The following is a 27,743-nucleotide window of genomic DNA, read 5'->3' as shown; positions in this document are numbered from 1 at the left end:
GAGCACTTTCTGAGCCCCCTTCCGCTGTCCCTAGACCCTAGGAGAAAGCCTGGCGAAGGCGGGGACAAACAGATCATTTACTCTGTATATCTTTGGTCGAGTTATTAACTCGTCTACACTTCAGTTTCCTTACTAGGAACAGGCCAGAAACTCCTAGCTCCTGGGACATCCCAGAGGATGAAAGGAGGCAACCAGTTGACCGCCCATCGCCAGTCCTGGCACCGGCACATAAAGAAAGCAAGGCCTTCTCTCTGTTCTCCCAAATGTCAGGCCCCAGAGTTTCCTCCCTTATGATACTCGGCCCCCGCCCCTACCCCCGCCCAGGAGAGGTATTCAGCTCTGCTCAGCATCAGGAGACATGGGGGCAGGCGAGGGAAATTGACGGTGATTTTCCACTAGCTGTTCAGCACTGTGCTGGATATTTTAGGCATTGCTAGATATTTCAGGTGTTATTTCGCTATTAGGCAGAAAGCACACAAAAAACGGTAATGACTCAGGCCTGCCTTGAACTTTCCTGCCTTCTGTGTGGCAGATTTCAGAGACTCAGGCCCTGGATTTCTCGTTCTGTGAGCCTGGCCACTGGGTGAGACCTGGTCCCCACTTCCCCTTTCCTGGCTGGCCCTGCAGGCCAGCACACAGACCCCTTTTTCAAAGTTTCACAGACAGACTGACAAAGGAAGTAACACAAGTTTCAGAATCTCACAGGGCTCTGTGACTGCAGTCTGGATTCTGCCCCCTTTTAAGAGCTGGTTCTGAGACCCCCTTGACCACTTGCCTGTTGCAGCCATGCCTGGGGCTGGGGGTCTGCAGTCTCCTGTTTCTTTTCCAACCTGCCCCCAACTCACCCCTGGCCGCAGAGTGTTCAGGCCACAGAGTGTTCAGGCCACAGAGAGAGGGACCTTAGGACCTCCTGAGGCATTCGCGAGGAAATCCCCTTGGGGAATTTTCTCAAAATGGGATTTGGAAATTCTGCACCTTAGTCACTCTGGACAGAGGCAGCTCTGGGCAGTGACAAGATGGGGGGACAGGAATTTAGATCTGGGCTCTGGCCCCAGTTCAGCTCCAGTCCTCTTTGTGAGATGGTGGCAGACCTCTGCCCTTTGAGGCCCTCCATTTCCTCATCTAGGAAGTGGAGGTTTGACAGTATTGTTCCTGAGACTGTTCTTGGTTGAAAGATACAAAACTAGAGGATTTGTGGTATTCCGGAGGAGAGTTGGGGGTACGTGTGCTATTGCCCCTAAAATCACTTCTCCTGCAGCTAAGGCTGAGGGGTTATCTTATCATCTCTCCTTCCTTCCCGTCCAAGGGAAGGGACTCACCAAGGCCCGGGACTCACCTTACTCCCTAGCTCATGAAGTCCTTGTGTGGGCAGTACTGGTCGGTCCTTTCACCTCACTCCCTCCGTCACTCCTTCCCTTTCTCCACCCCCTGCCGCCCCCCCCCACCCCACCCCCGCCACCTTTCCATTCATTTCTACCTCTGTGACATGTAAAATTCTTCGGGGCTTCCCTGGTGGCTCAGTGGTTAAGAATCCACCTGCCAATGCAGGAAACACGGGTTCGATCCCTGGTCCAGGAAGATCCCACATGCTGTGTGACTACTAAGCCTTTGCGCCACAACTACTGAGCCTGTGCCCTACAGCCCAGGAGCCACAACTACTGAGCCCACGTGCCACAACTATTGAAGCCCGCACGCCCTAGGGCCTGTGCTCCACAACAAGGGAAGCCACCGCAATGAGAAGCCTGTGCACTGCACCTTGAGGGCAGCTCCCGCCTGTGCAACTAGAGAAAAAAAGCCCTCACGGCAATGAAAATCCAGCACAGCCAAATAGAAATAAAATAATAAAAAATAGAATTCTTTGTTTATTAATGTAGAAAACAACTTAAGCAGGAGGGTATTGTACTGGGGGCGATGCTGAGTAGTTCACAGAGTGGACAGAGCATTGGAGAACCTGACTTGGAAAAAGGGCAAGTGAGAAACCAGGGCATCTGGGCAGCAGTGCTACTGGACGGTCTCATCAGGGTACCACTGTTGAACCAAATATACCCCAGCCATGTTTCCTATCCACGTCTCAATCTATTAAAGATTCATAGTCCTAGAAGAGGGAGGGTAAACAGCCAAGCTGGTGTCACTTGCTTGCTTCTTCGCTGGGAGAGGATAGAACTCTGGGCTTCGCAGTACCCCTGAGACTGTATACCCTGGAGGAGAAATAAGTCCACAAAAGGATATCAAGATGATATTTGGAAGGGAGAATGGATACTGTGTAAGGAAGTTAAAAAACAAACACAGAAACATATTAAACCCATATTCCACCCAACCATCTACCCATTTATCTCTCCATCTGTCCATTTATCTATCTATACTTTCGGCCAACCAAGAAACACACTTTTAAAAAAGAGCCAAAACCTTTTATTTTGTATTGGGGTATAGCTGATTAACAATGTTGTAACAGTTTCTGGTGAACGGTGAAGGGACTAGGCATACATATACATGTATCCCTTCTCCCTCAAACTCCCCTCCCATCCAGGCTGCCGCAAAACAGTGAGCAGAGTTCCCTGTGCTAGATCTGTAGGTCCTTGTTGGTTATCTATTTTAAATACAGCAGAAGAAACACACTGAAAAAGCCTTTTTTTTTTTTTGGTCTGTGTGGCATGTAGGATCCTTGTTCCCTGACCAGGGATGGAACCTGTGCCCTCTGCATTGGAAGAGTGGAGTCTTAACCACTGGATCACCAGGGAAGTCCCTGAAGAAACATTTTTTATTCAGCACCGCTGGCTCAGTCGGTAAAGCGTCTGCCTGCAATGAGGGAGACCCATGTTCGATCCCTGGGTTGGGAAGATCCCCTGGAGAAGGAAATGGCAACCCACTCCAGTACTCTTGCCTGGAAAATTCCACGGACTGAGGAGCCTGGTAGGCTATAGTCCATGGGGTCGCAAAGAGTCGGACACGACTGAGAGACTTCACTTTCCCTTTCGTGTTCCAGAGGCCATACCAGGCACTTGATAGAGTGCAAACGTATCCCTCAGAAATATCCCAAGAGTCTTCTTGGATGTACATACAAAGGATGTATTTATGGAGCTGAAACAAAGATGAGGACCCAGAGAAAGGAATTCATGTCTATCCACGCACTGGAGGGCCTCTAACAACATTTCTAGGGACAGAGTGATTCGCTTTGCATGCGGGCAGACAAGGGATGGTTTTTGTGGACGTGTATTGCAGGAGATTGCTCACCACAAGTGCACAACAGGGTGTGGCCAGGATTTAACCTCTGAATCCTAGGTTCTGCCTCTAGTCTCTTTACCTCTCTAGCAGTAAGGAAGTCCTAGTTCCTTTTTAACAGCTCTCAAATGGGGACTGTGAATATAAGAATCCCTGCCCAGCAGTGTTCTTGCCTGGAGAATCCCAGGGACAGGGGAGCCTAGTGGGCTTCCGTCTATGGGGTCACACAGAGTCGGACATGACTGAAGTGACTTAGCAGCAGCAGCAGCAGCCCGGTATAACTCAGAGAAGTTCTGTGAAGTGGGGTGAGTTAGTGGGTGTGAGGTACTTTCCAAGTACAAAGACAGAGAACTATTTTTGCCGTGCTTATTTCTGTCTCCAGAATGGCTAATGAGAACACTCCTGGCTCACGTGTCCCTCTCACTTCTTTCCAGTCCTCACTGCCCTCCACCTAGCGGTCACCACGGAGAGAGTCTGGTGAGATTTTTGGTTCTTTAGGCTGGCGGATGAATGTCCAGGATAATCACTGCTATTCAACTTGGAACCTTGGATCTGTGAATGGTCAGGGCTCTGTGGGCCCCATGCTGGTTGGAAACAGTCCCTGGGTGAGTGTGTGTGTGTGTGTGTGTGTGTGTGTGTGTGTGTGATAGATCCCGGTTTCTTGTAGAAGTGAATACAGTGACTCAGAAAGCCCTGAAATACGTGGGTGGCTCAGCTTTCAGTTCACAGCAGAAAGGAGCTGGTTCTCCAAGTTTTTGCTAAGTCAGCGCAAGAGATCAGAGCTGAGATCAGAGGGTGAAACAGATATTGTCTGGAAATTGCCCCATGCTTACAGGGACCCAGGCCATGACCCTGGGTGAAGCTTGTCAATTCCCAGTGCCTGTTTTGTCATCTGTAAAATGGGTGGCTTGCCTGTTGGTGGTGTTTCCTAATCTTTGTCACTTGTCCTAGGATGAATATCTGTCCACGCACAGGCCCCCAGCTCAGCTCTTGCAGCTAACGGTCATTCCTCACATGGAAAGCACTCTCTGCGCTGCCTTTCATTGCTGGTGGTCTACACACACTGCCACCTCTCTGGAGGGTTGCTTGGCAAAATTCAGTCGAATTTTTAAAGCGCATATTGTATTTAATAAGCACTAGCAATTCTACTTCTAGGAATTGATCTTACTTTCATATGCACACGTGCACAAACTAATATCTACAAGATAGACATGGTCTGTAACAATGAACGCTGCAGACAGCCTCATTGTCCATCAGGAAGGGGCTGACTGGGGCTTCCCCCATGACTCAGTGGTAAAGAATCTGCCTATTGACATGCAGGAGCTGCAGGAGATGTTTGTTTGATTCCTGGGTCAACAAGAACCCCTGGAAGAGGGCATGGCAATCCACTCCGGTATTCTTGCCTGGAGAATTCCATGGACAGAAGAGCCTGGTGGGCTACAGTCCACAGGGTTGCAAAGAGTTGAAAACAACTGAAGGGCCTGAGCATGCAAGGGGCTGATTAATCTGGTGCTTCCATATAATGGAATTTTAGGCCGCTACTAAAAAGAATGATGTAGTTCTTTATGTGCAGTTATGAAATGATCTCTAAGATACAAGAGGTAAGAAACAGAGTAGCTTTTGAAGTGTGCTTCATGTGTGTGACAAAAGAAAACTCATCCATGCTTGTAAATATACAGATTCTCTTCTGGAGGCTCGTGGGAAACTAGTAATAATTACCTTCCCTTCCTATCAGAAAGGGCAATGCAAAGGAGGCCTGTGGCATGGGTAAGAGGGGCAGTGCTTTTTTTCTTTTAAGCTTTCAGACACTTAAACCATGAGTTTAGGGACTTCCCTGGCAGTCCAGTGGTTAAGACTCCAAGCTCTTAATGCAGGGGGTACGGGGTTCAATCCATGGTAGGGGAACTAAGACCCTACATACTGCATGGCAGAGCCCAAAAGAAAAAGGTGAGTTTATTTAGGACAAAAGTACACTTTGAAACATTGACATGAGTCCTTCTTTTTTAATTTGTTATTATTATTATTATTTTACTTTTTGGCCACTCTGCACAGCATGTGGGCTCTTAACTCCCTGACCAGGGGTTGAACCCAGGTTCCTGGCATTGGAAACACGGAGTATTAACCACTGGAGCACCAGGGAGGCCCCAACATGTATCATTTTAAACAGTTCAGTTCAGTTCAGTTCAGTCGCTTAGTCGTGTCCGACTCTTTGCGACCCCATGAACCACAGCACGCCAGGCCTCCCTGTCCATCACCAACTCCCGGAGTTCACTCAAACTCATGTCCATCGAGTCGGTGATGCCATCCAGCCATCTCATTCTCTGTCGTCCCCGTCTCCTCGCACCCCCAATCCCTCCTAGCATCAGAGTCTTTTCCAGTGAGTCAACTCGTCGCATGAGGTGGCCATAGTACAGTATAACCATTCAAAATTATTATAGTATATATTTTCAGTTTCTGGTAAAAAAGAAATAACCTTTTTTACATGACTCCTTCACCCAACTTGCTTGATCTTTTTTCTAAAATTTTAATTTTATATTGGGGTGCCACTTTGCTGACAAACGTCTGTATAGTCAAAGCGATGGTTTCTCCAGTAGTTATTTATGGATTTGAGAGTTGTACCATAAAGAAGGCTGAATGCCTAAGAATTGATACTTTTGAACTGTGGTGTTGGAGAAGACTCTTGAGAGTCCCTTGGATTGCAGGGAAATCAAACTAGTCAATCCAAACGAAAAGCAGCCCTGAATATTCACTGGACGGGCTGACGCTGACGCTGAAGCTCCAATCCTTTGGCCACCTGATGCGAAGAACTGACTCATTGGAAAAGACCCTGATGCTGGGAAAGATTGAAGGCAGGAGGAGAAGGGGACGACAGAGGATGAGACGGTTGGATGGCATCAATGGACATGAGTTTGAGCAAGCTCCAGGAGAGAGTGAAGGACAGGGAAGCCTACTGTGCTGCAGTCGCAAAGAGAAGGACATGACTTAGCGACTGAACGACAACAGTTGATTAACGATGTTGTGTTTCATGTGTTCAAGAAAATGATTCAGTTAAACATATACATGTATGTGTTCTTTTCAAAATCTTTTCCCATTTAGGTTATTACAGAATATAGAGCGGAGTTCCCTGTCCTTGTTGATTATCTATTTTAAACGTAATAGTGTGTGTATGTCAATCCTAAACTCCCAACTTATTCCTCCCCACCAGAGGGATGCTGTTTTGGTATCTTCAGAATTTAGTATCATGTGCAATTTCTGTCAGTTTATAAACAGTCATCTGGCAGGAAGTGCCCAGGAGTCCCTTGGCATTTCAGGCTCGGTCTTAGAGTCTCTTTGATCTCTAAGTCCAATGAGGGACCCAGGTCTCACAGGGGTAGGAAAACTCACCCAGAGGCTCATCCTTGCTGCAGTCTTTCACCCAATCCCTCGTCCCACCAGTTGCGTTGGCTTTTGGAATCGTGCTTTGGCCCCAAAAACACAGCCTTCTGTGCCTTCCCCTAGAAGAAGAATGATGTCTGAACCCTGGGAAAGGAGGGACGGATTACTATCCCCTCCAATAGAGGGTGTTGTGTAGTGGAAACTGCACCGGCTTTGCAGCTGCACAAGCTTAGTTTGCAATTCCAGCTTCTGCTGCCGAAGCTGTGAAAGTTCAAGAAACTGCCGTGATCTTGCCAGATGGTCTGCTCATCTGTAAAACGGGCTGACTGCTACTGAGTCCTGGGACTGGAAAGACGAGAGAAGGTCATTGTGTACAGTGCCTGGCACACAGCAGCTGCTCCGCGAATAGCTGCAGCTGCGCCCATGGTCACTGAAGTCGGGGTGGCCTCTTCTCACGAGGGAGGGAAGAAACGGTGGTGGGTGGAATTGAGGGCCCCCTGAGCTTGGCCCCTTGCTGGGTAGAGGTGAAAGGGCATGGTGCCTGCCTGTCAGGAATGTTCGGTGATTAAGTAGTCTGAGAGAGCCTCAAGTCTGCAGCCGCCTCTCTGTGGCTCTGACGTCTGGAGATGGTGTGGTCGGCCCCAAGGTGACTGTTTGCAGGACGGGACTTGCCCTGGTGTTCATGGTGGTGACTCTGGTCAAGGAAGAGCCTGACTCAGGAAGAAGCAGGAGTGCTGGAAGCTGCTCTGGGAGGCTGGCATGACCCCGGCATCAGGGGTTCTTATTTCCTGGCTCCACACGTGACTCTGCAGCACACTGGCCTTTCCTGCCACTTGGAAATTGTTTTAAAAATGGGCTTTTCCTCCCAGCTACAGAAACACCCACGCCTTCAAGGCGGGGGCAGTGGTGGAGGGCACAGAGTTTCGAGTAAGGCCCGCCTGGCTTGGAGTTCCTGCCTGGACGTTGATTCACTCATTGGCTGTGTTCTTTAACTTTTCAGAGCCTCAGTTTCCTTGTCTGTGAAATGGGGATAATAATGCTGCCTACTTTTCACTGTGAGGATTTACAGAGATGTGTGAGGCAGTACAAAAATGTTGTCTCAAGAGAGCTGGTTAAAGCTGAGCTGATTGGTCTAAAATGAGGGCAAAAATCTTCTTAGGGAGGGAATTACTGTTGGGTTTGGGGAAAAGGTGCATAATGGGCATGTCTGATTTAAAAGGGGAGACTCCCTGCCTTACCCCACCCTACCTCTGTTGTCTCAGTTCAGTTCAGTTCAGTCGCTCAGTCGTGTCCGACTCTCCGCGACCCCATGAATCACAGCACGCCAGGCCTCCCTGTCCATCACCAACTCCCGGAGTTCACTCAAACTCATGTCCACAGAGTCAGTGATGCCATCCAGCCATCTCATTCTCCGTCGTCCCCTTCTCCTCCCGCCCCCAACCTTTCCCAGCATCAGAGTCTTTTCCAGTGAGTCAACTCGTCGCATGAGGTGGCCAAAGTATTGCAGTTTCAGCTTTAGCATCAGTCCCTCCAATGAACATCCAGGATTGATCTCCTTTAGAATGGACTGGTTGGATCTCCTTGCAGTATAAGGGACTCTCAAGAGTCTTCTCCAACACCACAGTTCAAAAGCATCGATTCTTCGGCGATCAGCCTTCTTCACAGTCCAACTCTCACATCCATACATGACCACGGGAAAAACCATTGCCTTGACTAGACGGACCTTGGTTGGCAAAGTAATGTCTCTGCTTTTTAATATACTATCAAGGTTGGTCATAACTTTCCTTCCAAGGAGCAAGCGTCTTTTAATTTCATGGCTGCAATCAGCATCTGCAGTGATTTTGGAGCCCAAAAATACAAAGTCTGACACTGTTTCCACTGTTTTTCCATCTATTTCCCATGAAGTGATGGGACCAGATGCCATGATCTTTGTTTTCTGAATGTTGAGCTTCAAACCAACCTTTTCACTCTCCTCTTTCACTTTCATCAAGAGGCTTTTGAGTTCCTCTTCACTTTCTGCCATAAGGGTAGTGTCATCTGCATATCTGAGGTTATTGATAATTCTCCCAGCAATCTTGATTCCAGCTTGTGCTTCTTCCAGCCCAGCGTTCCTCATGATGTACTCTGCATATAAGTTAAATAAGCAAGGTGACAATATACAACCTTGACGTACACCTTTTCCTATTTGGAACCAGTCTGTTGTTCCATGTCCAGTTCTAACTGTTGCTTCCTGACCTGCATACAGGTTTCTCAAGAGGCAGGTCAGGTGGTCTGGGATTCCCATCTCTTTCAGAATGTTCCACAGTTTATTGTGATCCACACAGTCAAAGGCTTTGGCATAGTCAATGAAGCAGAAATAGATGTTTTTCTGAAACTCTCTTGCTTTCTCCATGATCCAGCGGATGTTGGCAATTTGATCTCTGGTGCCTCTGCCTTTTCTAAAACCTGCTTGAACATCTGGGAGTTCACGGTTTACATATTGTTGAAGCCTGGCTTGGAGAATTTTGAGCATGACTTTGCTAGCGTGTGAGGTGAGGGCAATTGTCCGGTAGTTTGAGCATTCTTTGGCATTGCCTTTCTTTGGGATTGGAATGAAGACTGACCTCTTCCAGTCCTGTGGCCACTGCTGAGTTTTCCAAATCTGCTGACATATTGAGTGCAGCACTTTCACAGCATCATCTTTCAAGACTTGTAATAGCTCAACTGGAATTCCATCACCTCCACTAGCTTTGTTAGTAGTGATGCTTTCTAAGGCCCACTTGACTTCACATTCCAAGATGTCTGGCTCTAGGTCAGTGATCACGTTATCGTGACTATCTTGGTCGTGAAGATCTTTTTTGTACAGTTCTTCTGTGTATTCTTGCCACCTCTTCTTAATATCTTCTGCTTCTGTTAGGTCCATACCATTTCTGTCCTTTATCGAGCCCATCTTTGCATGAAAACCTCTGTTGTCTAGAGAGGGCTAATTTTTCTGCAAAAGAAAGAAACAGGTTTGAGAGTTTTCATGGTCAGTGTGAGAGCTGGTGTGGAGTCGTGAGGGAGAAGAAGGGAGATGCCCAAGGGTCCCAGGGCTTCCCCATCCCTGGCATTCTCCAGGCAAGAACACTGGAGTGGGTTGCCATTTCCTTCTCCAATGCATGAAAGTGGAAAGGGAAAGTAAAGTCGCTCAGTCCTGTGTGACTCTTCGCAACCCCATGTACTGCAGCCTACAGGGCTCCTCCGGCCATGGGATTTTCCAGGCGAGAGTACTGGAGTGGGTTGCCACTGCCTTCTCTGATTTAACTGCTACCCAGAAGCTGGGCTCCAAATGCGAGCGCGCAGCCGAGCGAGCGCAGCGCGCCTGCGCCGTACGTGCGCGCGCATGCTCCCCGCCCCCGCCCGCCCCCGCGCCCTGGCAGTTGCAAAAGCTCGCCGGCGCTCGTCGCTGATACCGCTTACCTGAGGGACCCGCGGCCGCCCCCGGCCGGCGTCGCAGCCTCCCGGGAGCCCGGCCCCGAGGTGTGAGGTGAGCCCCGGGTCGTGCAGGCCCCTTCCCGTCCGGCGCAGCGGGAAAAGGAGTCGGGAGTGGGGACTGAGGAGGTGCCGCCGCGGCTGCCCGCTCCTCGGTCTGACCCGGTGCCGAGGAGGCACCAGCGGCCGCGGCCCCTCCTCCTCAGGGAGCGTTATTCGCGTCGCCGCCGAAACAACAGCCGTGGGCGCCGCGCTGTGGAGGGGTGTCTCGGGGCTTTCTCGGGGTGGGCGGCGGGGCGCGGAGGAGCCCGAGTTTGGGCCTGGGCGCCGGGGCGGGCCGATGCCCGCGGACGGGGTTGACCCTCTGGGTCCCGAGCCCGCGCCGAGCAGCCTGTTGGAGGGTGGTCCGCGCTCCCTCCGCGCCGCGCTCCCTGCGCCAGCCCTGGGGCTCGGTCGGCGCCGCGGGGGCGTGTGGCGCTCCCGGGCCGCTGGGGGCTGTGGGGGGAGGACGCGGCCACTGGCGGGAGGGCAGTGCGCCGAGGGCTGAGCGCGGGGGGCGTCGGGGCTTCCCGGGGCCGGGCGGCGTCGCAGCATCTGGACTGCCTCCTGTTTCTAGTCCTGAATGTTGTCCCCTCTCCTCCCTCCCGTCAGTTTTGCAAAGTCTGCATATTCCTCCGCGAGCCTTCCCCCTCTGCCCCCTTGGACGCTCCGTGTGTTTGCCCTGGGGTAGGGCGGTGAGATTCATCCGTAGCCTCTGAGACTTAGCAGCAGCAGCAGCAAACATGTCAAGGCATTGTAGCATCTTCCTAGAGGCCTTTGTCAGAGTTAGGTGCCTTCCTCAATAAGAGAAAAAGGGGTGTTTTTTCTTTCGTTCTTAAAAGAACAAAAGCATATGCCACTAATTTAGGCAGAGGAGCCAACTTGAAGTTGCAGCATATCTAGGAAGGAGGACAAAAGGTCTGGGTTTTGGCCCAGAATAAATGAAATTTTGAATTTTGGTTCCCTTCTGAATGTAGGCAGACAGAACAGCAGAGCAGCTCAGCAGCTATAGAAATAAATGACTGCTCTATAAGGTTGGTCAAGCAAGATATTATTTTATAGAAGTAGTTTGGAGAGACCTGTAATGTTTATTTACGGGAATTGGGTTACTTGGCAAAGCCAATATCGCAGGAGCAAGGAAACAGAGACTTGACAAGGGGGATGTTACCTCCCTCTTGAGCCTTCTTTTAGCCTTTAGTGATGTGCTGACAGTCAAAGGGATAGAGGAATCCGTAGTTCTGTTATTAAGAACCATTTACTCCTCAAGATAATGCTTTCCATCCGTACTTTTTTTTTTCCCCCATCCGTACTTTTAGGCAAATCAATGCCATCTTTTTCCTCCAGAAGAAGAAGGAAAATAACAAAAAAGTGTTTGTTTGAAGTGCCAAACCACAACATAGAGGTAAGAAGATAGAAGTGGCCTGGCTTCCAAAGATAGAGCTGAAAATAAAAGATAATCGAGATGCAATTCTTCTTACAGTGTTGCTTTTTCTTTAGGGGGTTCTTCCTCTACCCCCCTCCCCCCAAATGCTTTGAAACTGTCAGGAAAGTAAGGTAATTAGTAAAGCCTACTGTCCTACCTTCTCTTTCCTCCTCCTCCGTTATTTATTTTTTTCTCATCCACTGATATTCCCTGCCTCTCCGTCTCTCCCGAATCTACCAGTGCCCTATTAATAGAAGAAGAAAGGACTGTAGGTTCTTTCATCCCGTTTTCATCTTAGGTACTGTATTCCTCTGAACTTTGTTTTGTGCTTTGAACATTGAGGTGGATTTTTGTAGAGAGATCCCCAGCCATGATTGAGATATTTGAAGTAGGGAGCCTTGCGGGGAAGATAAACAGTAAAGTGCACGTTCTTTCTTTGTATAGCACAGTGCTGTGAGAGCGTCATCATTGGGCAGAGAGAGGGGCTTTAAAATTCCCTGTAAGTCCTCTGTTGCCCACTTCACAGGCAGAGAATCTCTCTCTCCAACTTAAGTTTCATATGTGTTGGTAAAACTATGAGATTTCATACTGAAAACTTACTCTGAGCTTGTTAGTTTGTTGATGTTAGACTGCTGTTGACTTTCATTTCTTCAGGAGACTTGTGATAGGAAACAGTTCTTACTGCATCTTTACCTTCTTTCACAGGGAAGAGCAGTGTTGGCCTCAAGTGTTTTTTAACCCCTAAATCTCTAGAGTTAGAGACGTTTAAAGCTGCAGTTGGCCACAAAAAGAGCAGTAGTGCAAATGAAAAGCAAGACTTTGAAATATGTATGAGAGGAATTGTTCAGTATAGATTTGTGAGAAGGGTCACAGCGTCTTGAGGAAACAAGTGAGGGTTTTTAATAGTGGCATTTCCGGAAAGTTAGGAATGAATGTTTGAAGAGTAACAACTCCTCCTTGACTAGAAAACAGTTTTAACTGACTGTTGCATCGTAAATGGTGAATCTATCTTTGAGTTACAGTCTTTGAGTTATGCTGAGAACTAGCAACAGTTTTGGTGGATCCAAGGAATGCACTGTGAATGAAGTTTAAGAAAAAACAACTAGGCTAGTAGGCCTAAAAAAATCTTGGTCCCCAAAGTTTATCTCATTAAACTAATTTTATAGTCAAAACATGCAACCATGCTAAAGGGGGGGAAAAATCAGGAGCTTGATATTAGAGCATTTTCTGAACACATTTTAATGAAAAAGGGAAACCAGGCTGGAATTTCAACCTGATTTTTTTTTTTTTTAAAGTCCAGATTCTGGCCATCTTTCAACTTTCCAGTTTTGCTTTTAGTTTTAAAAGAGCTTCTGCTTTCTCCAGTCTTAAAAGTAATGTATAATTTGTAAGATGGACTGGATTTTGATGCCTACTGTTCATTTTAATCTTGAACTTGAATGTTTTCCCTGTATTTTTTTAAGCCCCATCACTCAGCACACTGGAAGATTAGGTTATCTTTTGTAATCAGTAGATGACTAGATGGACTTTAAAAATTAGAGAAAGTAGCAAAGTGATACCTTGAGATTAGTAAGAATCTAGGCCCTCAGAATTAAATATGGAGCTATATAAACTTTAGCAACCAGAAAACAGTATCCTGAGAGTGAATTTATTTAAAAAAAAAAAAAAAAAAAGATATGGAAAACAAAAGGCCAAAACCCACATGAGTTTTAGGAAAAGGAATCTAGCACTTTGAGCAGTGATATGCTCTCAGTGTGTACTTTGCTGTTTATGTTCCTTGAGAGAAGAAGCTTCAGAGGTAGTGATTGCTAATCCTTATAATGCAGTCTTGGAAAACTCTGAAAGAAGACAAAAGAATATCCTCCTGTTCCCATTGTAGCCAGTGTGTTTGAGGCAACCTTTAATTTCTGAATTGGAAACGCAAAATGTTACGTACATTTGTAGTGTGTCTAGATAAGTAAATCTAAGCTGAGAAAGATGAAAGGAATCACTTTCTGTACAGGAAGTGTGAATTGGAATAGAATTGCTAACATCTTTTGTTGCAGGGCCTTGCTGACAAGCCCCCAGGGCCCACTTTTGTCATTGTCTCTTCTGGGATTCAGCCTGCTTTCTTTCCTCTTCACAGTTGCCATCTCCTGCTTTTCCCACCTGAGTTCTTTGGGTCTGGCTTTGTAGCCAGCCTCTGAAGACAGTTCCAAGACTGCATCCCCTTTATTGCTGTTCTTCAGGACAAATACTCACCTTATTTTAGGGGCTTTTACTTTTTATCTTCAAAAGAGAACTGGTAAATTGGGGAGTATCAGATTCCTGATGTTACACATTGATAAAAATTAAAGTGTAGGGTTCAGTGTATCTAGTCCTTTTTGTTTTCTGATGAAATAATCATCAGGTCACTTAATCTGAAATTAGTTTTCCCAGATATCTTGTATTGCTCTGTAAAGAAGTGAATGTCTCTTTTCTCAGGGTTAGGGCATGGAAAACTGTTTACAGACCCCTCATTTTCTACTGGTCCTTGGCGCCTGAGACTGTTCCCTCCAGTTAATCTAGCAATTCCCTTATTCAGCTGAGATTCTGCAGATTTCTGTAGTCAAAGATATAATATCAAAAAGTATACAAAAAAATCTTTTAACCTTTATGTAATCAGTTGCTGTATTTTGTCAGCATTTCTTGGTTTGCTCAATCTTCTGTGTCCTGCTGTCTGAAGCTTACAGCTTCTTCAAGGCTGATTCTCTTAGGAAAAAGGATTGTTGCTATCCATACTCACGTGATCCTGATTAGAAGCATTTATTTCATTATATTATTGAAAAACAATTTAGAATATATATCAACTTTTTTTTTTAAACTGTGCATAATATTTGGTTCAGCTGAGAGGTGATCTGATTTTTTTTCAGTAGTGAAAATCAATTTTTGACCCATTCTGAGTTTATCTTTTTTTTTTTTTTTGCTTTTCTTGCTGCCTGTGGTAGGGCATGTTTGTGTCCCTTGGCTTGTTACTTAATCAACAGTCAGTAAACATTGATTCAAGTAGTAGTATTGTCAGCACACATTTACAGATTTAGCAGACTTAATTTTCCGTACAGAAATAACATGTGACAGATTTAAAAATAACATTTCAGCATTTATAATACTTTACTCCTTTTTTGTTTTGTTTCTGTTTTTTGACCACGCTGTGCAGCTTGTGGCACCTTAATTCTCTGACCAGGGATCAAACTCGAGCCCCCTGAAGTAGAAGTGTGGAGTCCTGGGAAGTCCCTATAATATTGTATTTTTAAACAATTCAGGTAGTTTTATTCTGTTTCACGTATGTATATTTTTGACAAAAGTGGGAGACTCTATGCTGTTTTGTAAACCATTTAAAATTTTATTTTTCACTTACTGTATTGTTACTGTCTTTTCAAGTCAGCATATACAGATCCTGCTCATCATTTTTAGTGAGTGTGTTATGTGTTGGTTGTGCTGTAGTTTAACCAATTCCTTATTGGTAGACTTTCAGATTGTCTCTGGGTTTTTATTTTATAAACAGTGTTGTACTAACATTTCAGTTATACGTCATGTGTACTTGTGTTTACTTGCTTAGAATAAACTGTAGAATAGGTCTGCTGAATCAAAGTATATACATTTTAAGAGCTTTTGATGTCCATAGCTATTTTTTTGAAATGCCAACTAGTTTACTTTTCCTCCAGTAGTACTTGAAAATGGAGAATTTCCTTGCGGTCTAGTGGTTAGACACTTCACTGCCTTGGTCTGGGTTCAGTCCTTGTTTGGGGAACTAAGACTCTGCAAGCCGTGAAGGAGTGAAGGACAGCCAAAAAAAGAAAAAAAAAAGAAAAATGTATCTCCAAGTGTGGGAATGTTGAAGATATTCTTTTTTCTGCACTCTCTCCTATGCTGTGTTCTGTTATTCTTTTTGCTCATCTGATTGGCAAAAATGTTATATATCATGTTTGTATGTTTTTATTAGTAAAGTTGAATATCTTTTCATGTGTTTGTTGGCCATTTGTATTTCTTTTGTAAATGTATGTCCTTTTTCCATTTTTCTGTTAAAGTAGTATTCTTTATCTGCTTTTTAAAAAAATTCATTTTATAACTTTTGCTCAGCACATAATTCGGAGGAGGCAATGGCAAGCCACTCCAGTACTCTTGCATAGAAAATCCCATGGATGGAGGAGCCTGGTAGGCTGCAGTCCGTGGGGTCGCTAAGGGTCGGACAGGACTGTGCGACTTCACTTTCACACATTGGAGAAGGAAATGGCAACCCACTCCAGGGTTCTTGCCTGGAGAATCCCAGGGATGGGGGAGCCTGGTGGGCTTCCGTCTATGGAGTCACACAGAGTCGGACACGACTGAAGTGACAGCAGCAGCAGCAGTGTTCCCTTTAGCTTTTATTTTTTAAGTTGCAAGCAGATGAACATGCTGCATAAGCAGCAAACTACAAACATGGAACTTATATGGATGTTTTGATACTGTAGTGAAATAAAGCTTTCAGGGCTTGACATATTTCATGATATGCATAATTGTTACCGTGCTGCATGATAAGCTTCCATATACATGACTGTGTTTAATATCACTTTTCCATAGCCAGACATCACATTTCTGGGCCCAGCTTGAAGGAGGAAACAATACAATGGCAGGCCAAGAAGCTTTAACAAATATTTCTTACTTAGAGATTTCAGTATTAGATTAGACGTTTGGGGCAGAGGTCGCTTGTAACTTTGGTATTCCTAATTCCTAAGGTTGTAGACTTTGCTTTTCCCTTCTTCTACTCAAGACCATATGCTTGAGGGAAAAATTGGGAAGATTCAGCCATGGCTTTACTTTCTCCAAATAGTTTTTTCTGCCCAGTAATTAAAGCTTGGGATGCAGAGGTCCCTGTCATTGGTAGTGCACAAAGGACAGTTTCTTTCTCTGCTTTAGCCAAGCCAGTTCAAGTTTTCAAGGTCTAAGCTGTCACGGGCCCTAATATCTATTTGAATTGTCCTGTTAACCTGGGTCTCTGAGAATTTCTGAACCTGACTTTCTCATGTTTTCCCAACTGAGGTTGTGTACTTCAAACAGAAATATTTGCCGTCTGTGAAACGAAAATAAAGTAAAAGCAGGCTTAACATCATTACAAAACCAAATGGAAGTATGATAGTTTTAGAATATGCTTTTTTCCTACCAGTCCTGTCTTCCACTCTACCTACCCTTCCAGCCCCCAGAGAGATGCATATTTTTGTCCCTAGAAAAAAAGTGAAAGTTGCATCCAACTCTCTGCGACCCCTTGGACTGTAGCCTGCCGGGCTCCTCTGTCCATGGAGTTCTCCAGGCAAGAATACTGGTGTGGGTTGCCATTTCCTCCTCCAGGGAATCTTCCCAACCCAGGGATCAAACGCATGTCTCCAGCATTGCAGGCGGATTCTTTACCGTCTGAGCCACCAGGGAAGCCCCCAGCAAAGGCAGTGTCAAATCGGACTCTGAAACTTGGTAGAAACTCTTAACTGGAAATCATTCGTATCCCACGCTGTAACTTTCTAGGGTTGACTCTTCTCTGCAGCCTGACTGTGTGTAATGAAGCATTTGTTGGTCAAACGTTTTCTATCTATGTACTGAATTTTTGTACTATCTAAAAGGATGAAGCATTGTTGGGAAAATGTCCTGATAATACTCTTAGAATCTTCTGTTTGCCAGTTCAGTATTGGTTGATAGAAGTAAGTCTTTGTATCCGCTGTAATTCAGTAATGAAACTACCTAAAGTTTGATGTTGCTTTACCTTTTATAGAGTACATTATTTTATAATTCGCTTATGTACCATCTTTGATAGGGAGGTGCAATGTTTAGAAAGGAAAATTCTGAGCTCAGAGAAGTTAAGTGATTCACATAGTTGGGAAGAGGCTTGAATCCATATCTATTGATTTCTTTATATTTTACACCTTTCACAGATACCATCTGCTGAATTTATTTATTTATTTTTAAATGTTAAGATTTTATTTACAAAACTTCTTTGTTGTACAGAAAGTAAAAATGCTGTTACGATCTTGGTGTGACTGGTAGCCACGGACAGTTGACTCACCAATCACAGCTATCCACACTACAGCAAGTCTTACACAAAAACCTAACAACGCTTACAGTTTTGTTGGGGTGAAGTCCCCAAGCTTGGTGGTGGATTTCCAAGAGGGACTAAATGGAGGAAGGTGGAATGTCACAGGAACTATTCTTTGGCTCTTTGGGTGGGTGGGTGTCCTGGGGTTTGTATCACAGCTACAAAAAAAAAAAAACAAACAAACAAAAAACAGCAGCTACCAGATCCATGTCAGCAGTCCAGCCAATACTGAACAGTTCTTTTTTTGCAGGTTATTGGGGTCTTATTAATCATCTTCTCCTTTGTCATCTGTTTCTCTCTTCCTCTTTTCACCTTTCCCGCTTTCTTCCTCTTCTTCATCCTCATCTTCATCAACTGCTCCATCATGTCCAAATTCTTCTTCCTCCCCACTGACTTCATCTTCATCCTCCTCCCTTCTACATCTTCATCGTCATCCTCTTCATCATCAAACTCTTCTTCCTCACCATCTTCATCTTCCTCCTTATCCTCATCTTCTCCTTCTTCATCATCCTCTTCTTCATCCACACCATCCACCGCGGCATCTGAATCTGGGGCTTCACGATCCTCTCGGTCATAGCCATCCAGATAGGTCAGCTGGGACAGGAGCTTGAAGACACTCTCTCGGTAGTCGTTCAGGTTAGTAACCTCACAGTTAAACAGATCCAGGCTCTTCAGACATTCCAACTTTTTCAAAGGTTCCAGGGTGCTGATATCTTTCAGTTTATTTCCACTTAAGTTGAGATGTGTAAGATTTGGAAGTTTTTCTGCTAACATATCCAGACCTCCACAGATTCTGTTGTCACCGAGCTCAAGCTTTTTCAATTTAGGTAGTTTGGGAAGATTTGAAACTGAAATCAAGCCTACATTTATTAAACTGGGGAACTCTTAAGTTCACAAATTCAGCTGTTAAGCCCTCAATTTTCCCATCATTTGATCTGCAATTGTCCAGGACAAGTTCTCGAACAGCTGCCGGGGTCCGGTTCCTCAGCTCCAGGTGGATCCTCCTCTTCATGCCCATGTTTCTCTCTCTTCCCCCTTCTTCAAACTTAACTTTCCGTGGAGAGGGGAGAGGCGTCCCAGCCTGCGCAGCGAGGGCCGTCGGAAGGGGTCTGCTCGAGGCAGAGGCCGACGGCACGGTCCTGGGTGGCGGGCGGCTTGCAGGCAGGCGAGCGGAGGCCCTGGAGCCAAGTTACTCGCGGGAGCAGAGAGAAACCCTGGAGGGAAAAGCTGAATCATTTAATGATTAAAACATTTATAATAAAATGTAAATAACTTGTTATTAAGTGTGGCAGATATTTAAATAAAATTTAGGACAACAGCATGCAAGTTTTTCCCAATGGATCAATTATGTCTTGTGACAAATGAAAAACTACCATTATAGATGGGAAATTAAACTGTATGGTATATAAACAACTGAGGGAGGAAACAGTGCCTTTAAATGCTATTTATGGATTCTCTGGTATATCTAGAGCAAGAATGCTAAGGTAGAAAAGCTATAGGATTTGTTTATGAAATACCCATGTGTTTTATCTGTAAGGCAGTATTGTGTCTCTCGGTCAAAGTCTGTGATTGTTGTTGTTGTTTGCCACACGCCCGGCATTTGGAATTTTAGTTCTCCACCAGGGAGTGCACTGGTGCCCCAGGAGTGGATGTGTGCAGCTTTAATCACTGGACCACCGGAAGGTCCCAAAGGCAGTATTTTAAAATTTCTCTTCCTAGAACTGATTGTTAGTGTGTAGAAACGCAACTGATTTTTGTATACTGATTGTGTATCCTGCAACTGTACTGAGCTAATCAAAGTTTTAATATCAAGCCTGTAATATTTCAAGAGGAAATTGCTAATTTCTCACATTTTTAAAAAACAATTATTTTTCAGATATTTCAGCCAAAGGCAGAAAGAGCTCTTCTCCTAAGATGGAGTCTGTTGTTTGGGAATGTGGTTGATCCACTTGACACGTTGGCCAGATGGTGCCCAATGTAATAAAATGAGGCAAGATGATGTCATTTTCCCATATTGTGAAACCAAAAACAAATGCCTTTCGTGAGACCAAGCTAACAAACCTCTGACGGTGCAAAGAATAACTCTGTTTGAAGAACTTAACAGCAAGATAGAAGAAGTACTTTCAAGCTGAGGTGTACAAAGATCTAAAATACATATTGAGTAGGCCTGATCATCTGAATCTCATTCAGTCGAGAAAGCATGGCTGTGAGTTGGATCGTCTTCTATCTGTGGCCCTTGACTATGTTTGTGGGCTGTATAGATGGGCACAGTTTGTTTTCTTTGAGCCTATTACCTTGAGGATGTGCCAAGATTTGCCTTGTAACACTGCCCTCATGCCCAATCTTCTGAATCATTATGACCAACAGACGGCAGCTTTAGCAATGGAGGTAAGACTTCATCTATTATTTGGCATGTCGTAGAAAATTGTTCTTGTATTGCCCTTTTAATCAGTCTAATGAATGTATTTGATAAACAACAGGAAAAACTAATATGTTATTTTGAACTGCATCTTGTACATTAAAAAGTTATGTATTTAGGTTCAGACTCTGATCGATTGAAGATTTCAGGTTTGGGGAATGTTACTCATCTTAGTTTTCAGATATTATTGTTTTATGAAGAAATTTGGAAGTTTGGAACTGGGGAAGTAATAGCCTTTCAGAAGTTTAAATTGTCCAAGTTATGGTTGCATCTTTTCTGCTATTTGATAATAAGACTTTAAAGAGCAGACTATAATAATAATAATATTCATGATTCACTTAGTAAATATTGAAGGTAACATGATTTTGCAAATGGGTTCTTTGGTTCAGCCTTCAGGCTGGTGGGTTTACAGTATTTACATTGTCTTAAATAATTAAGATGGTATCCTGGTCTTACTATCTTCACATCGATTTAAGAACAGCAACTCCCAAGCAGTGATAAAGGTTTTGTTGTGTGAATTATCTGTTCTTGACCTCAGGGCTTCATGAAAATCTGTTGCCTTACTTGAATTTTTCTAATGGTAATTCTTTAGGCACTTTTTAATTCTTTTACTTTAGAAGCTATGACCAATTAATGGATGTAGTTAATAATAGGTTTAAATAATTGCGTATGTGTTTCAATAATGGTTTTAGAATTGTGGACAAAGATATGTTGACCAGATAGGAATTAGGGGGCAGTAAACTGTGACAGTAAGAGGTAAAAGCTTTGGAGTTGTATAAACTGCAGCAGCAGCTACCACTTTCTATCTGTATTACTTTGGGCAAGTTACTTGAGTTTTCTTACCATTGTCACTTTGCTTGTAAACTAGAGTTAACACTTTGGAAGATACAAAATGAAGTGTTTCTAAAGTACTTGGCACAGTACTTTTGGAGTAAGTTCTCTGAAAGTGATAGCTTTTACCATTTTCCCATATTCTAATATTAATGTAGCTACATAGTACATAGAATTTAAAGTTTTTTTTTTTAATTTTAGTCTTTAATCCTTTGTTACAGTGCTTTCAGCAAATTGAATACTACGTGGTTTAGAATCTTCATTTTATAGTAAAATTCAAAGGTTTAGTACTTCCAAGTAAACGAACATAAATCTGGGAAAGATTATTATTCATAGATTTTGAAATGCAGAGGGCAACTTGTATAGTCCAAATACTTGAAAATATTTTAGAGGTTGAATGAAATATTTCTGCTCTTCCACTGACTACACACAGTCTAACTGGTAAGGAGAGATTTGGTATAGACTGTGAGATTGAGTATATGAAAATGGGTATTGGTTTCATATAGGAATTTGGTTCGGGCATGGTAGTCCCTGCCGGGTATTAAAACTACCCAGTTCTCTCACCAAGAAAATGAAGGAGGAATATCTTTGGTTCTCGTGTCATGTTAAGTCAGTGTAACTCCTTTGGACAGCAAATAGGGTTGTAAGAAATAAGTCATAAAGATTTATGTACTGATTTGGGGTTTAACTTTTGCCTCTTTCACGTAGTAGCTTTCAGACTTTGAAATTAAGTCACCTAACATCTCTGTGATCTGGAGAAGGAAATGGAAACCCACTTCCAGTACTCTTGCCTGGAAAATCCCATGGACGGAGGAGCCCGGTAGGCTACAGTCTATGAGGTCGCAAAGAGTGGGACACGACTGAGTCACTTGACTTCACTTCAGCATCTTTGTGAAAATCATTTGTGAAAAGGTACTGATAACAAAAATACTTTGAACGGCTATTAGGATTAAATGAGAGATTTAAGTAGCTAGCACAGTGCATGACGCAGACTAGATGACCCACCAGTGTTACTTCTATTCCAAATGTCATTTCTAAGTGACACTAGAGCGAAAGTGCGAGAAGGACGATGTATTCGTTTCAGATGAGTTTGCATCTCTCATTGTGGGCTCCGGGGGCTTTCATGGTGGTGGCATGGGGAGCTGTCTCTGTCCTCTCTTCAAACATGCCCATATAGGCTAGACATTTTGTTGGCAGTGAGACCGCATCTTTTTGAATTTCACTCCTTCTAGGGAGAGCACCTAGATGAGAAAGAGAAAGCTTTGGTGATGTGAAGTGATGTTGGGGATAGTTGGCTTGGTTGTCATATCAGGATAGTGATGCCACTGACAGTCTCCTGACAGTCTGAGAGTGTAAAGTTTCTATAATAGCGAAGGATATGGAATCTCAGCAATCAACACAGCACACTTGCAAATAGAAGTAAGGATTCTTAGATCCTTACAAGGACTTGTCTGCTGATGACACGCTCCTTTCTCTGACCCAGGACCTTTGGATCAACTTGTCAGCTTTTAGTGGGAGCAAATAATTGGAGCAGGTAACCCCAGCACATTCTTGAGTGTTCTTTGTGGGACTGGATGAGTTGAAAGACATTTCCTAGGTAATAGCATCGTTCAGCAGACTCAGGCTTCAAGCCTACCTCAGGTTCATTCCTGTACTGATATTTGGTGAAATCAAAATGAGTGCTTCGAATGAAATAATATATGGTATTGAGCTAAGGGTGCCAGGAGAGAAATTGCAGAATGTGGGTTATTGCTTATTATTGTTCACAGTCAACAAGTTGGGTGTTCTTTCATTGTATATTGAGAATTCCTCCTCAATACTTCGATTGAAATTGGAACATGTTCAAATAAATGGGGTGAATGTCCACTTATTAAATTGGAGAAAAGATCCTTGTTAGTTTGTTAGTATGTATATTTTTCTTACTTTACAAAAAGTGCGTTTCTACATAAACACATACATTAAATGTTTCTTAAGTTCTTAACTTGATGTCTGTCTTTTCCCCGAGTATTGTGGCTTTTGATAGAAACAAGATTGCTCATTCCTCCGTTTCCCACACCATTTTGAACTGTCTAAATTGCCAAGTACAGGATGCAGTGCAGTTGTCTCCAATGTACAGCTGACATTGTACAGGAGACAGGAATCAAGACCATCCCCAAGAAAAGAAATGCAAAAAAGCAAAATGGCTGTCTGGGAAGGCCTTACGAATAGCTGTGAAAAGACGGGAAGCGAAAAGCAAAGGAGAAAAGGAAAGATATACCCATTTGAGTGCAGAGTTCCAAACAATAGCAAGGAGAGATAAGAAAGCCTTCCTCAGCGATCAGTGCAAAGAAGTAGAGGAAAACAATAGAATGGAAAGACTAGAGATCTCTTTGGAGACGGGAATGGTGGCCCACTGCAGTACGCTTGCCTGGAGAATCCCATGGGAGGGGCCTGGTAGGCTGCAGTCCATGGGGTCGCTTGGAGTCGGACACGACTGAACAGCTTCACTTTCACTTTTCACTTTCTTGCATCGGAGAAGGAAATGGCAACCCACTCCAGTGTTCTTGCCTGGAGAATCCCAGGGACGGGGGAGCCTGGTGGGCTGCCGTCTATGGGGTCGCACAGAGTCGGACACGACTGAAGTGACTTAGCAGCAGCAGCAGAGATCTCTTCAAGAAAATTAGAGATACCAAGGGAACGTTTCTTGCAAAGATGGGCTCAATAAAGGACAGAAATGGTAGGGACCTAACAGAAGCAGAGGATGTTATGAAGAGGTGGCAAGAATACACAGAAGAACTGTACAAAAAAGATCTTCACGACCCAGATAATCACGATGGTATGATCACTCACCTAGAGCCAGACATCCTGGAATGTGAAGTCAAGTGGGCCTTAGGAAGCATCACTACGAACAAAGCTAGTGGAGGTGATGGAATTCCAGTTGAGCTATTTCAAATCCTGAAAGAAGACACTGTGAAAGTGCTGCACTCAGTAGGCCAGCAAATATGGAAAACTCAGCAGTGGCCACAGGACCAGAAAAGGTCAGTCTTCATTCCAATCCCAAAGAGAGGCAATGCCAAAGAATGCTCAGACTACCGCACAATTGCACTCATCTCACACGCTAGTAAAGTAATGCTTAAAATTCTCCAAGCCAGGCTTCAGCAATGCTTGAACTGTGAGCTTCCAGATGTTCAAGCTGGTTTTAGACAAGGCAGAGCAACCAGAGATCAAATTGCCAACATCCGCTGGATCATGGAAAAAGCAAGAGAGTTCCAGAAAAACTTCTATTTCTGCTTTGTTGCTATGCCAAAGCCTTTGACTGTGGGGACCACAGTAAACTGTGGAAAATTCTGAAAGAGACAGGAATACCAGACCCCCGACCTGCCTCTTGAGAAACCTGTATGCAGGTCAGGAAGCAACAGTTAGAACTGGACATGGAACAACAGACTGCTTCCAAATAGGAAAAGGAGTACATCAAGGCTGTATATTGTCACCCTGCTTATTTAACTTCTATGCAGAGGACATCATGAGAAACGCTGGGCTGGAGGAAGCACAAGCTGGAATCAAGATTGCCGGGAGAAATGTCAATAACCTCAGATATGCAGATGACACCACCCTTATGGCAGAAAGTGAAGAGGAACTCTAGAGCCTCTTGATGAAAGTGAAAGAGGAGAGTGAAAAAGTTGGCTTGAAGCTGAGCATTCAGAAACCTAAGATCATGGCATCTGGTCCCATCACGTCATGGCAAAAAGATGGAGAAACAGTGGAAACAGTGGCTGACTTTATTTTTCTGGGCTCCAAAATCACTGCAGATGGTGACTGCAGCCTTGAAAGTAAACGACGTTTAGTCCTTGGAAGGAAAGTTATGACCAACCTCGACAGCATATTAAAAAGCAAGAGACATTACTTTGCCAACAAAGGTCCATCTAGTCAAGGTTGTGGCTTTTCCAGTGGTCATGTATGGATGTGAGAGTTGGACTGTGAAGAAAGCTGAGCGCAGAAGAATTGATGCTTTTGACCTGTGGTGTTGGAGAAGGCTCTTGAGAGTCCCTTGGACTGCAAGGAGATCGAACCAGTCCGTCCTAAAGGAGATCTGTCGTGGGTGTTCACTGGACGGACTGATGTTGTAGCTGGAACTCCAGTACTTTGGCCAGCTGATGCGAAGAGATGACTCATTGGAAAAGACCCTGATGCTGGGAAAGATTGAGGGCAGGAGGAGAAGGGGACGACAGAGGATGAGACGGTTGGATGACATCCTCGACTTGATGGACATGGATTTGGGTGGACTCCGGGAGTTGGTGATGGACAGGGAGGCCTGACCTGCTGCGGTTCCTGATGTCGCACAGAGTCGCACACGACTGACGCGACTTAGCAGCAGCAGCAAAATGGTGATATTCTGTCATTCTTCATTTCTCAGCTAGAATACTTTAAACAGAAACTTGCTCATTTTGATTATTGGACTGTTGAATTACTCTTATGTTCAGTTTATGTAAAAAAAAGACAGCAAATATGCAGCTGTTCTCCTTTGTTAGTTTTTAGGATAATAAATTGATTCACAAGAATCTTGCAAAAGTGACTAATGAGATCTTTCTCCTTTCAAATATCATTGTTCTCTTTTCAAGTATCATTGTGGACTCATGGATTTTTACCATATTTTATGCGTTTGAGTCCACTGCAGTTGTTATTTTGTTGTGGCTGAGTCTGTTCTGTTTTTGGTAGTGAGCACCTCTTCAAGATAGCTCCTAAGTGTTTTTGATACTACCCTAGTGGTTTCTGATAGCTTCCTTGCTTTCTGGTATGATCCAACCTTATTTCATAAAATTCTGCCTCAGAACTTGAATTATCACTTTCTTTAGGGAGTGCTGGTTCCTTTTAGTTGGAGAGAATTTTCATGGATTTTTGCAGACTGCTATCTGGGTGCTATGCTTATTGATACTAGGTTAGTAATTTATAGGTCTCGTCAAAGATGGAGCTAGGAAATAACTTTTTTTAAAAAAAAGACAGTGCAGCATGAGTTTTTACTGATAACTTGTAATTAAATAGTATTGGAGAGTTTTTATTTAATATTTTAGAATTTTTGTTTCTTCTCGTGCCGAAAGCTTATGATATACAGACAGTACTTAATTTCAGAATCATATCAGTATCGTTACTGAGAGCCCTGTAAGGTTTCTTTGTATTTCTTATGTCCTTAGGATGTATTTCACCAAGGATGTGCAGTCAGATTACTGTGTTTTAGAGTTAACTACTCCTCTGTTTGGTTTAACTCAATACACAGTTTAGGTGTGTGTTTCATTTTGATTTTGAGAAACGACTTAAAATTTTTTTTGTTTAAATTTATTTTATAATCGTGTTTAAAAACTTGATATATACGACAAGGTACATTCAGAGGAGTCTAGTTTCTGGACTGTGTTTGTGCTCAGTCACTCATCGTGTCTGGCTCTTTGAGACCCAATGGACTGTAGCCTGTTAGGCTCCTCTGTCCATGGGGATTCTCCAGGCAAGAATACTGGAGTGGGTAGTCATGCCCTCCTTCAAGGGATCTTCCCAACCTAGGGATCGAACTCAGGTCTCCCGAATTTCAGGCAAATTATTTACCATCTGAGCCACCAGGGAAGCCCACGAATACCGGAGTGGATAGCCTATCCTTTCTCCAAGGGATCTTCCCGACCCAGGAACTGAACCGGAGTCTGCAGGTGGATTCTTTACCAGCTGAATCCTAACCTTATTCTTTCCTTCCCTTGGGGGTAGTTGTTTTTTTTAAAGCTTTTTGTTTATCCTTCCATTAAAAATTATAGTAATTATAGAAAATGTCTGTATAATATCTCTATATAGCTATATATTGTTTCACGCTCTTTTGATATAGTGTCATACTGTTTCTTTTCTCTACCTTGTTTTTTTACTTAACAGTATATCCTGGTTATTTCATAGTAGCACTTAGAGATAATGTTCCTCAGCATTTTTTTTTAATTGTGGCAAAATATACATGTTGCACTAGTGGTAAAGAAACCGCCTGCCAATGCAAGAGGTGTGGGTTCAATCCTAGGGTGGGGGAGATCCCCTGGAGGAGGACATGGCTTCCCAATCAAGTATTCTTGCCTGGAGAATCCAATGGACAGAGGAGTGTGACAGGCTACAATCCATAGTGTTGCAAAGAGTTGGAGATGACCGAAGTGACTTAGCATGCATGTACGCAAAATATATATAACATAAAATTTACCACTGGAATCTTTTCTTGTTGTTTTTTTTTTGGCATACCGTGCAGCTTGTGGTATCTTAATTCCTCGACCAGGGATTGAACCCAGTTCCCGGCACTGAAAGTTCGGAGTCCTAACCATGAGACCACCAAGGAATTCCCCCATTCCAATCATTTTTAAGTGTGCAGTTCAGTGGAGTTAAATAAAGTCACCTTGGTATGTCATTACCACTATGCTTCTTGAGCACTTTTTCAGCCTCTGCAACTGAAACACTATACGTGCTAAACAATAATTCCCTGTTCTCCCCTCCCCTCAACCTTTGGCGGCCACCGTTCTACTTTTTTTTCTTTCTCTCTGAATTTGATGACTCCAGTACCTCATTTAAGTGAAATCATAAAATATTTGTCCATTTGTGATTGGCTTATTTCACTTAGCACACTGTCTTCACGATTCATCCATGTTGTAACAAGTGTCGGAATTCCCTTCCTTTTTAAGGCTGAATAATATTTCATTGTATATTTATGCCCAACGTTTAGTTTAATCATTCATTCATCAGACTCTTGAGTTCCTTCCACCTTTTGGCTATTATGAATATAGCTGCTCTGAGTACAGATATATAAATATTTGTTCCAGTCTTTGATTTAAGTTTTTTTTGGGTCTTCCCAGAAGTGAAATTTTAGGATAGCATGATAATCCTGTTTAATTTTTTGAGGAGCCACTGAACTGTTTTGTATAGCA

At 43.9% G+C, this 27,743-nt stretch overlaps 1 long non-coding RNA gene and 2 pseudogenes across 2 annotated transcripts in view; 1 reads left to right on the top strand and 2 right to left on the bottom strand.

Moving 5' to 3' along the window:
- Window positions 1-1,892: 1,892 nt before the first annotated feature.
- On the bottom strand, window positions 1,893-10,099 carry LOC148777527 (uncharacterized). Its single transcript, XR_016037540.1, has 3 exons — window positions 10,033-10,099; window positions 6,604-6,713; window positions 1,893-2,198 (listed from the first exon to the last, which is right to left on the bottom strand). It is a non-coding gene; the product is annotated as an uncharacterized LOC148777527 (long non-coding RNA).
- Window positions 9,948-27,743, top strand: part of LOC148777525 (acidic leucine-rich nuclear phosphoprotein 32 family member D-like) — a 145,455-nt pseudogene continuing 127,659 nt past the window's right edge. The window contains exons 1-3 of the transcript XR_016037538.1: window positions 9,948-10,099; window positions 19,462-19,973; window positions 21,544-21,747. The product of XR_016037538.1 is annotated as an acidic leucine-rich nuclear phosphoprotein 32 family member D-like (transcript). The remainder of the gene's footprint in view (window positions 10,100-19,461; window positions 19,974-21,543; window positions 21,748-27,743) is intronic.
- The window catches only part of LOC148777524 (acidic leucine-rich nuclear phosphoprotein 32 family member D-like), a 146,973-nt pseudogene continuing 135,551 nt past the window's right edge, over window positions 16,322-27,743 (bottom strand).

This window comes from Moschus berezovskii, chromosome 6, assembly GCF_049115385.1.
Source record: "Moschus berezovskii isolate FMDL1 chromosome 6, NW_MosBer_1.0, whole genome shotgun sequence".
Taxonomy (NCBI): domain Eukaryota; kingdom Metazoa; phylum Chordata; class Mammalia; order Artiodactyla; family Moschidae; genus Moschus; species Moschus berezovskii.
The sequence above is the reverse complement of the archived record's forward strand: the minus strand, read 5'-3'. Positions and strand labels throughout refer to the sequence as shown.